Source organism: Hakea prostrata, chromosome 4, assembly GCF_041222555.1.
Source record: "Hakea prostrata isolate BN-2017 chromosome 4, UWA_Hpros_2, whole genome shotgun sequence".
NCBI classification, from domain to species: Eukaryota; Viridiplantae; Streptophyta; class Magnoliopsida; order Proteales; family Proteaceae; genus Hakea; species Hakea prostrata.
In genome coordinates, this window is record NC_142603.1 from 35,624,875 (window position 1) to 35,633,170 (window position 8,296).

At 39.5% G+C, this 8,296-nt stretch overlaps 1 long non-coding RNA gene across 1 annotated transcript; it reads left to right on the plus strand.

Moving 5' to 3' along the window:
• Nucleotides 1-5,746: 5,746 nt before the first annotated feature.
• Nucleotides 5,747-7,028, plus strand: LOC149018747 (uncharacterized). Its single transcript, XR_016172789.1, has 3 exons — nt 5,747-5,861; nt 6,007-6,068; nt 6,653-7,028. It is a non-coding gene; the product is annotated as an uncharacterized LOC149018747 (long non-coding RNA).
• Nucleotides 7,029-8,296: the final 1,268 nt, after the last annotated feature.

Genomic DNA, 8,296 nt, shown 5'->3' on the forward strand with positions numbered 1-8,296 from the left:
GCTTGGACCTAGTTGAAGGCTTCTAGTTACTGTATCAACCTAATTCTTCTATCCACTTTTCTCTAGATGAATTTGTAATATCCAGTCCTATTCTAACCCTGACCCTAACCCGGATCCACTGTTGTATTCAGGTCCGAAGATCGAAGCGGTGGTAGAAGAGACCTATGGACCATTCTGATTGATGATCATGATTCGGAGACCGAGCCTATGGACATTGATGATGATACCCCTTGCTTAAATGCATTATCAGTGTTTAAGGAAAGTCTGCGCATCAGAGAAGATTAATCTAGTTGATGTACCTAATGACCTCCTGTGCACAATCCGAAGGTATTCCCCGAAACTAGACTTCTTGATTTAATTGTGGACGAAAACCTCACTCAAATTGACCTTGTATAGACTTTCAAATCCCTACTTGAAGTTGCTGAACTAAACCTGTTTTTCTGCTGAGAAACATTTTGATCGATCCTTTTAGTCGATGCCATTGACCAAAACCATCGACCAAAGTTTCCCAGTCTGCCAAGTTAATGATTCCATGGAATATTCCTATTCTATTTATTATGACCTCGAGCCTTGAGCCCTTGTGCAATCATTTTCTCACCTGAAATCGTGGGGAGAGCTTCCCAAGGCATCTCCTCGGCTAATGTGAAGGGCACCTCATCAAAAACTCATTGTTTACTATTGATTCTTGTCTACATCTTCCACACCAAGGTATAAATCACCATTCCACTCCCTATCCTACCATTTTCTATTCTTTTCTATGCCTATCTTGCTGGTGAGACATTGGAAATGGTGCTGCAACCTTGCAACCACCACTCCAAGTGTCTACACATGATTAACCTATGATTTTCTTAGCCATCCATTGATGCTATGCCTCCACCTCATGCCTAGCATATGTATTCCTCAATTTTTCTATTAACATCATAACATTTTGCACCAAACTGAGTTGTAGGACATGCTATGTTCATGTTTATCACTTCTATATGATTCCAATCGAAATTCTATTAGTTCCCCTAGCTATTACATGCCATTTCCATGACAATGCAATCAATCCCAACTCATGCCATGATGTTTGTCACTTGAACTTGTTAGCTCAATTTTGGGCTTTTTGTTTGGACCATTGGATTGGGTAAATTTCTTGACTTATAGTGTCCTACTACTATTGTTAAGTATTCCTCCAAGTTTCAGATTGATCCGAACACCGGAACACCAATTTCGGATGAAAACACCCAAAATCCATCATTCTGTCTCGAAGGAAATTTTGGTCGATCCTTTTGGTCGATACCATCGACCAAAACCATCGACCAAAGTTGTTGCTGACAGCAACCTTGGCCAGTTTTGATCCAATTAATATCCAATCTTCCTAATTTCTTCTCTAACTTATTATTGATGTTTGTTTAGGGCCTTAACAATTATTTTGGACTATTTCTTGGTACTCTCAATTCATCATCAATTCAACCCAAGGTAAGAATGGTTATCTCCATAAACATATAGATCCCCAACTTATGATTTATGTTCTTGTTTATGAATAGAACCTTTTGATTACTTTTAAATCTTTATAAGACTGTTATATATGTGTTAGAACAGTAGTATTGACATCTTCATACTTTTGTCATGTTACCTTACTATTCTTGTTTACTTTTGTCTATGATGATTCATTTCAATATCATGATTTAAATTTTATGATAAGATGTATTGGATGCATGAAAGATGATGAACTTGAATATGTGATTGTTTACGTACAACTTGGGATTGGGGAGTGTTCTATTGACACTTCTGTCCTTGGGCATCGGAGGGAATAGTATGGGATGTTCTCCGATGGTGTCTATCGACACTCTCCCGGGTTATTGACACTTCTGTCCTTGGACATACATAGGACTGTCTAGTTGGTTGGCTAGGTTTATCATTGTCGTGTCAGACCCGAATCGGAAGGGCATTAAGACCGAACAACCCGTGGTAGTGTATGGTTGGATGGGAGCTCTAGGCCGGTAACCAATCCGGTAGGGGACATAAACCATGCTACGGATACCCGAAAGGGGCCATTTATTGGTAGGGTTGCAAATGGCTAGACTTGGGCTCACGGGCGCTCAAGACCGGTAACCAATCCGTGAGAGGACGCGAGAGCTTCCCGTTTACTATTTGTGGATGACCAATAGGGTCGATGAGTCCGAAATCCGGGATTTCGCTGACTCTAGTGTGAAGGATACCGGAAAGGATCGCCGGGGGCGAGGAATGGACATATCTGGATCTGACTTGACCGACTAAGTAGATGAATTGCATTAGGCTAGGCTTTACTGTGACATGCGCCAGTACTTATACCAAATGGTGATGTGAGAGAGTGGTGACCTATTCCCTTACCATGGTTTTTGAGATGACTTTATCGAACTTCCCTGGCAGACTCAAGATATCTTGTATGATTGAGGGGGAGTGACTGACCACCCAAAGAAGTATGGTGCTATGACTTAAAGCATGTCTACCCTAGAGACTAGCATTCATAGAGTTAGAATCATATTGCATCATATGTTCCATATCACATTGCATTATGTATGTTCTGTATGTGTATGATTTCTCAATATGGAATAACTACCTTGCTAAGTTCTTCGAACTCATTCCTTTTGTACAAATGCTTTTAGATTATCCTACAGGTAACGAAGACTACGATGGCACCCCCTTCGAGACGAGGGGAGGATACTGAACCAAGATGGCGAGAAGCATGAGGGGAGGTATCTAGACCTAGAATGATGTGACTAAGTAGATGACTTGCATTGGATTAGGCTTATCCCTGACATGCAATAGTTCTCATGCCAATGGTGTGGTGAGAGAGTGGTGACCTAAACCCCAACCATGGTGATAGTATGAGAAGGATGACTATACCCCTTATTCGGGATCTCAAGACCAATAACCAACCCATGAGAGATTAGAGTGACAAGACCTACCCAAAGGAGGTTGGTATTGTATCTTAATGTGTGTCTACCATATAGAGACCAACATTCGTTAGAGGATTGTAGTGTTGTTGCATTTCACTTCATGTCATGGTGCACCATATGATATTAACTTAAACTGTGATCATGGTTATGTTTGTGAATACTTGTTGAGTTCTTTTGAGCTCACTCTTTAGGGAATTTGTTGTTTTTAGATGTCTATGTAGGTGAAGAAGAAATCTTGGGCACAGTTTCCTCTGATTATATAGCTGAGGAAACAATGGGAACTAGCTGTGACACGTGGTACGATCCCAGTACCAGTGTGGAGTACTATTATGGCCGCAATTAATAATGATAGAAGACGCCTTGTTCGTTGGTGGGACTACAAGTGAGACACTGACTAAGTTGCAATTGTACAAACGTTTGGAGAGGAAGGCAAAACATTAGAAGATTTAGAATTTTGACTTAGTTTATTCCTTTCAGTTTGATTACTTTAGTTTTGTCATCACTTCCGCACTACGATTTGGTTTTGAGATCCCTCTGAGATCCTTGTTACTTGATATATTTTTTTATGTAATATTTATGACATCGATTTATTCTTACTCGTGATTGGTCTATTGTGTGGAATGATTGGTGATTGTCTGAGACCTTATCTATTGGGTTGTGGATCAATCCCTCGGGTATACAAGTGGATGGATACCGGTTGAGGTGCTTAGTCCCCTTGATTCATTGTGAATAGGGAGCTTTATCAAGGCTGTCTAGATTGGGTTCCAAACTACATCTAAAGTACATAAAAATTATAAAATAATACTAGAACATGATCTAACATTATTTAAGAACGCAAAAGGAATCGAAAACCCAGCAAATCAAAACTTAGGTCTTTTCCGAAATCATTCTGAAAGAACACAGATAATCTAAAGTGAATAGGGGATTCACTCTAGGGTAAAGAGAATAGAGGAATTAGGCTATTACAATACTTCGAAGCTTCTACCAGGTCTAGGCAGTAGAACAATCACGAAAGAAAGTTAGAATGAACAAAGATGAGTACTAACCTTAGAAAAAGTGAATCGTCATATAGAAAGCCTTTTGGAAGATCTCCACATTGTCTTTCACCTTCACAAAGCACTCTCTGACATGTTCTGACATTCTTTGATGGATATGGATCATAATGATACGTTTTAGAATGAAAACACATTAAACGAAGCCCTTGCAAGCACGTTATAGTAGGAAAAGCCAAAAGAGAATTCGTATACAAAGCATTAGCCAATGCAACAGCCGAATTAACTTGGCTCCAATCCTTGCTCAAGGAATTACAGTTTTTTATTTTTTATTATTATTATTATTTTATATATATATATCTATCTACACCAGTCCTATGGTGTGATAATGTGGGGGGAGTCATATCTTACTGCAAATCCAGTCCTTAATGCTCACACAAAAAATGTGGAGATTGACTACCACTTTGTTCATGACAAGGTAGCCAAACGCCAACTTGGGGTTCATTATCCTGTCCACAAAGGATTGACTAGTATATATATCTTCACAAAACCTGTTCCATATAACGGTCCAATCTTCTACTGACCAATCTCAATGTTTCATCCATGCCATTGAGCTTGAGGGGACGTGTTAGTGAATTTTTAAGAGTCCCACAAGGACTCGTGCAGCAAATCGCAAGAAGCGAAATTGAAGAATCATATCTCAAGTGAACCACCACAAGTTGACTCATTCAATCGTGGTAAACTTTATACTAAGATATTCGAATATGAAAATCAAATTCAAAGTTTTATCCAAGTAAAACATCTACGTAGTTGGACTCATTCAATAATGGAGGTTCTTATCCAAAGCAATTTAAATCAAAATTCAAAATCAGAGTTGTAACAATGTAAAACATTCTTGGACATGTCTATAAAAGCCTTGTACTTCTAACAAGTTCTATCTGTGGATGTAGGTTCAGCATTTCAATGAAGTTAAAGTGGAGAAATCTACCAACGGGGGTTGGTCCAAGTTGTAAGCAACTTGGTCCGCTTAAGCAAGGTTCCGGTATCAAAACCTTGTGGATGCAAAAAATCCCTGCTGGGAGACTCACCCACCACAGCCAGGTGTGCCACCCGGGTCGAACACCGGATTAATCAGGGCAAAGCCTTGGAACCTGGGTTGGCAACCAAAAAAAAAAAAAGTGGAGAAATCAACAACCTAAAGGGTTGCATTGCATTTACATCTACTGTAGAGACATAAACAATGCCAAGTCTACTTTGATCTTCTGCGTTTCACCTCCATTTACACAGCTCTTTGACTATCACTTAAGTGTTTCAACAAAGAACGAAGCAAAAAATAAATGAAGTGTGGACAAAAGTAGGACCACGATCCTCAATCACAAGGAGGAATCAGCTGCTCACCCAAAAAAGTACCATCAAATCCTAAACCATGAAGACCTGCAGCATCCCTTTATAATTCCACTTGGATCACATTACACCACGATACACAGAAACTTGACACCTAATCCACGAGCAGAATTTGCCAAAAAATATTTGTATATATCCATAAATGTCTATGTAAGTTTGTAATTAGCCATGTATGGATATGCACTAAAGCTACGTACGGTTACATTGTGTTTCTTAGCTGTCCATCTGTTGAGTCACGAATAAAAGTAAGAAATTTGAAACAAGAGCAGCATGTGAAGTTGGGCCAGTGGCACTGAGTACCTGACATTATTATATCTTACTAGACTAATTTAAAATTTATGTCTCAAATTAGTGAACTTAATCAGCTTTCTATATAAACCCTAGCCACTGCAAGCATCGAATCAAACAACAATTCAGTAAGCTGTCTTAGCTAGGTTTTGCTTGTAATTTGATTTCATGGAGCATAAGTTTCTGCTTGGGTTCCTCTTTCTCTTTCTTGGCTTCTCCTGTGTTCTTTCCTCCAGATCACTTCCTCCATCTGGTAAGATCGATGACATTTACTAGTACACTAGATTTCCTTAGGTCATGGCAGTTTCTAGGGTTTTTTACTGTCTATTGTTCTCTTCTTTGAAATATATATACTATCTTCATATTTATACTGATTATCAAGTTTTGTTTCTTTTTAGCTCACATCAAGGCAACTAATGATGTTCCATTACCATCAGTCCAAGAATTTGTAGACCTTCAGGTACTCTTGTAGTTGTGGGTGTGGATATGTGTATGTTTCTGTGTTTTGTATCTCTGCATATATGTGTACTGTGGTTCAATAGTTTCTGTTTGAAGTGTCAGCAATATCCATATATATAAGCTAGATGAGAAAAGAGAGCACGAGAAGGCTGGAACCCTAACCGTACGAGAAGGCTGGAACCCTAACCAAAGAAAGCAAAACAAAGCTAGACAATCTTTCTCTGACAGCAAAGCTCTATATATACCCATCTGCATACTGCCTTGCCCATAAACATCAAGAAGCCAAAGTCAAATCTCCACATCCTCAAGGTATCTTGACCATTGATGAACCTGAACCCAGATCTTCCTCGTGCATCATATCCCTCTAGGGCCCTCCAAAACAGACCTGAACAATCTGTTTAATCCATTTTTTTGGAAAGCCCAATCATTTGCATGCGTTACTCCTTCAATTACTCCTATATTTTGGCCATGAAATTTGTTTCTGAAGACCTCCCCAGAGACAAGCCTTCCTTGACTTTTCAGAGAATATCCATCACATACAATTTAGTAGTTGTTAATAAGCTTGTAGCTGAATAAATGATGCAGGGTTCGGTGGAGCAGGAGAGAAACTATGGTGAAGGCCACAGGTCAGAGCTGGTTGTTCAAACAAATGACTATCCAGGAACTGGAGCAAACCACCATCACGACCCGAAGACACCACCGCCATATGAAAACAAGGCTTCAGGAGGGAAAAGTTAAAATCTGAATCTTCAATATCCTGTGTGAGCATGAAGAAGGAGAGTGGAAACCGTGTTGCTTAACTTGTTTGGTTTGGCTAGTTAAGAAGCTTGTGTGTCTCTATAATGTGTAAAAACTCAGATATTTTGTGTTACACGCGTCTGTTTCCAGTTCTCTTCGTTGTGTATTAAACCTCCATGCATGGCTTGTTAATAAGTTGTGTGTCTCTGTGTGTCTCTGTAATATATAAGGACTTGATCTTTTGTAACTTTCTCATCTGGGAATAAAGGATTTTGACTGCGTTTTAGTACGCTCAGTCAGTGGTGTCAAACTAGGTCAACTTGACTCTCTGCACGATTGGTCTTACCTTCACAGTGGGAACTGTACAAGAGGTTCTAAAAGATACAAGCAGACGCTAGCTAGAGGATATCACTACCCTGATGGCCGCCAGCATCCGTTCAGGATGAATCCACCTTGTCAGTATTCAGCGATGGCTCCCTCTGAAATGTGTGGTGCCTGGGCATGATGGTAGTGTTCCCTCTACCCTTGGCGATAGAGGATCCAAAACTGGTCGTCGGACTTGCAGCTTGACCACTTATACATCTCTGGGTCTCTTTCTTCTTTGTGTTTTCTAATTAGAGTGGGGATTGATTATATGCAAGTCACTCCTAATCTAATTCAGTGTTGAGAATTAGTCTCCCTCTTTCATTCTCAATCTTGTTCAACTGACTACTACATAGTCAATGGGATTCCATCTTTTGCCAAGAATTTGCAGTGTGGAGACTTCCTTTTTCATGAGGAACATATATACATGATATATGAAGATCTTTTTCTTTTTTTAGTAAGAATATGAAGATCAAAGTATAAGGTCGTTTGAGTTCGAACAAATCGATGGGTTGAGCAACTCGATTCTTTCCACTATTTTGGAACCCATCATTGAGGTAAAACCCTATCCTGTGTTGTTTCTGTTTTAGATTGGTATTAGAACATATGGTTTATGTTTGTGCTTTACATCACCAACATATTTCTGCAACTAGGAATCTGAACTTGGCAATGTAGAATCCCTGATTCCCCAATTTTATATTCGTTAGCCCACTTTCTGAATCATGCCCCCATATCTGAAAATGATTTCACATGTGGGCCATTTTTTTATAACAAAACAAGAAGGAAAAAATTAGGGTTGGGGGGGGGGGGGTGAGGGGAAGGGAACATGAAAAAGAGAAGTACAGGGGAGACCTAACAAAATTCAGCAAGGTCTGGAAGGGTTTGAGTTGCTCAAGGTAAAGTTTTGGTTGGATTTGAAGGTATCTCCTTGGATTTTGGTCTCTCTTTATAGTCAAGTGTTTGTGAGGTGTTATGGACTAAAATTGAGGGTTAATTATGTCTTTCTTAAGGAATCTGATCTGATTTTAGATGTTGGGAGTTTTAGTTGATGAAAATAGTGATTTTGCAATCTGTGTTGGTGTTGGAAGTGAATGTAAGGGTTTGTCATGTTTTGTGGCTGGAGCTTAT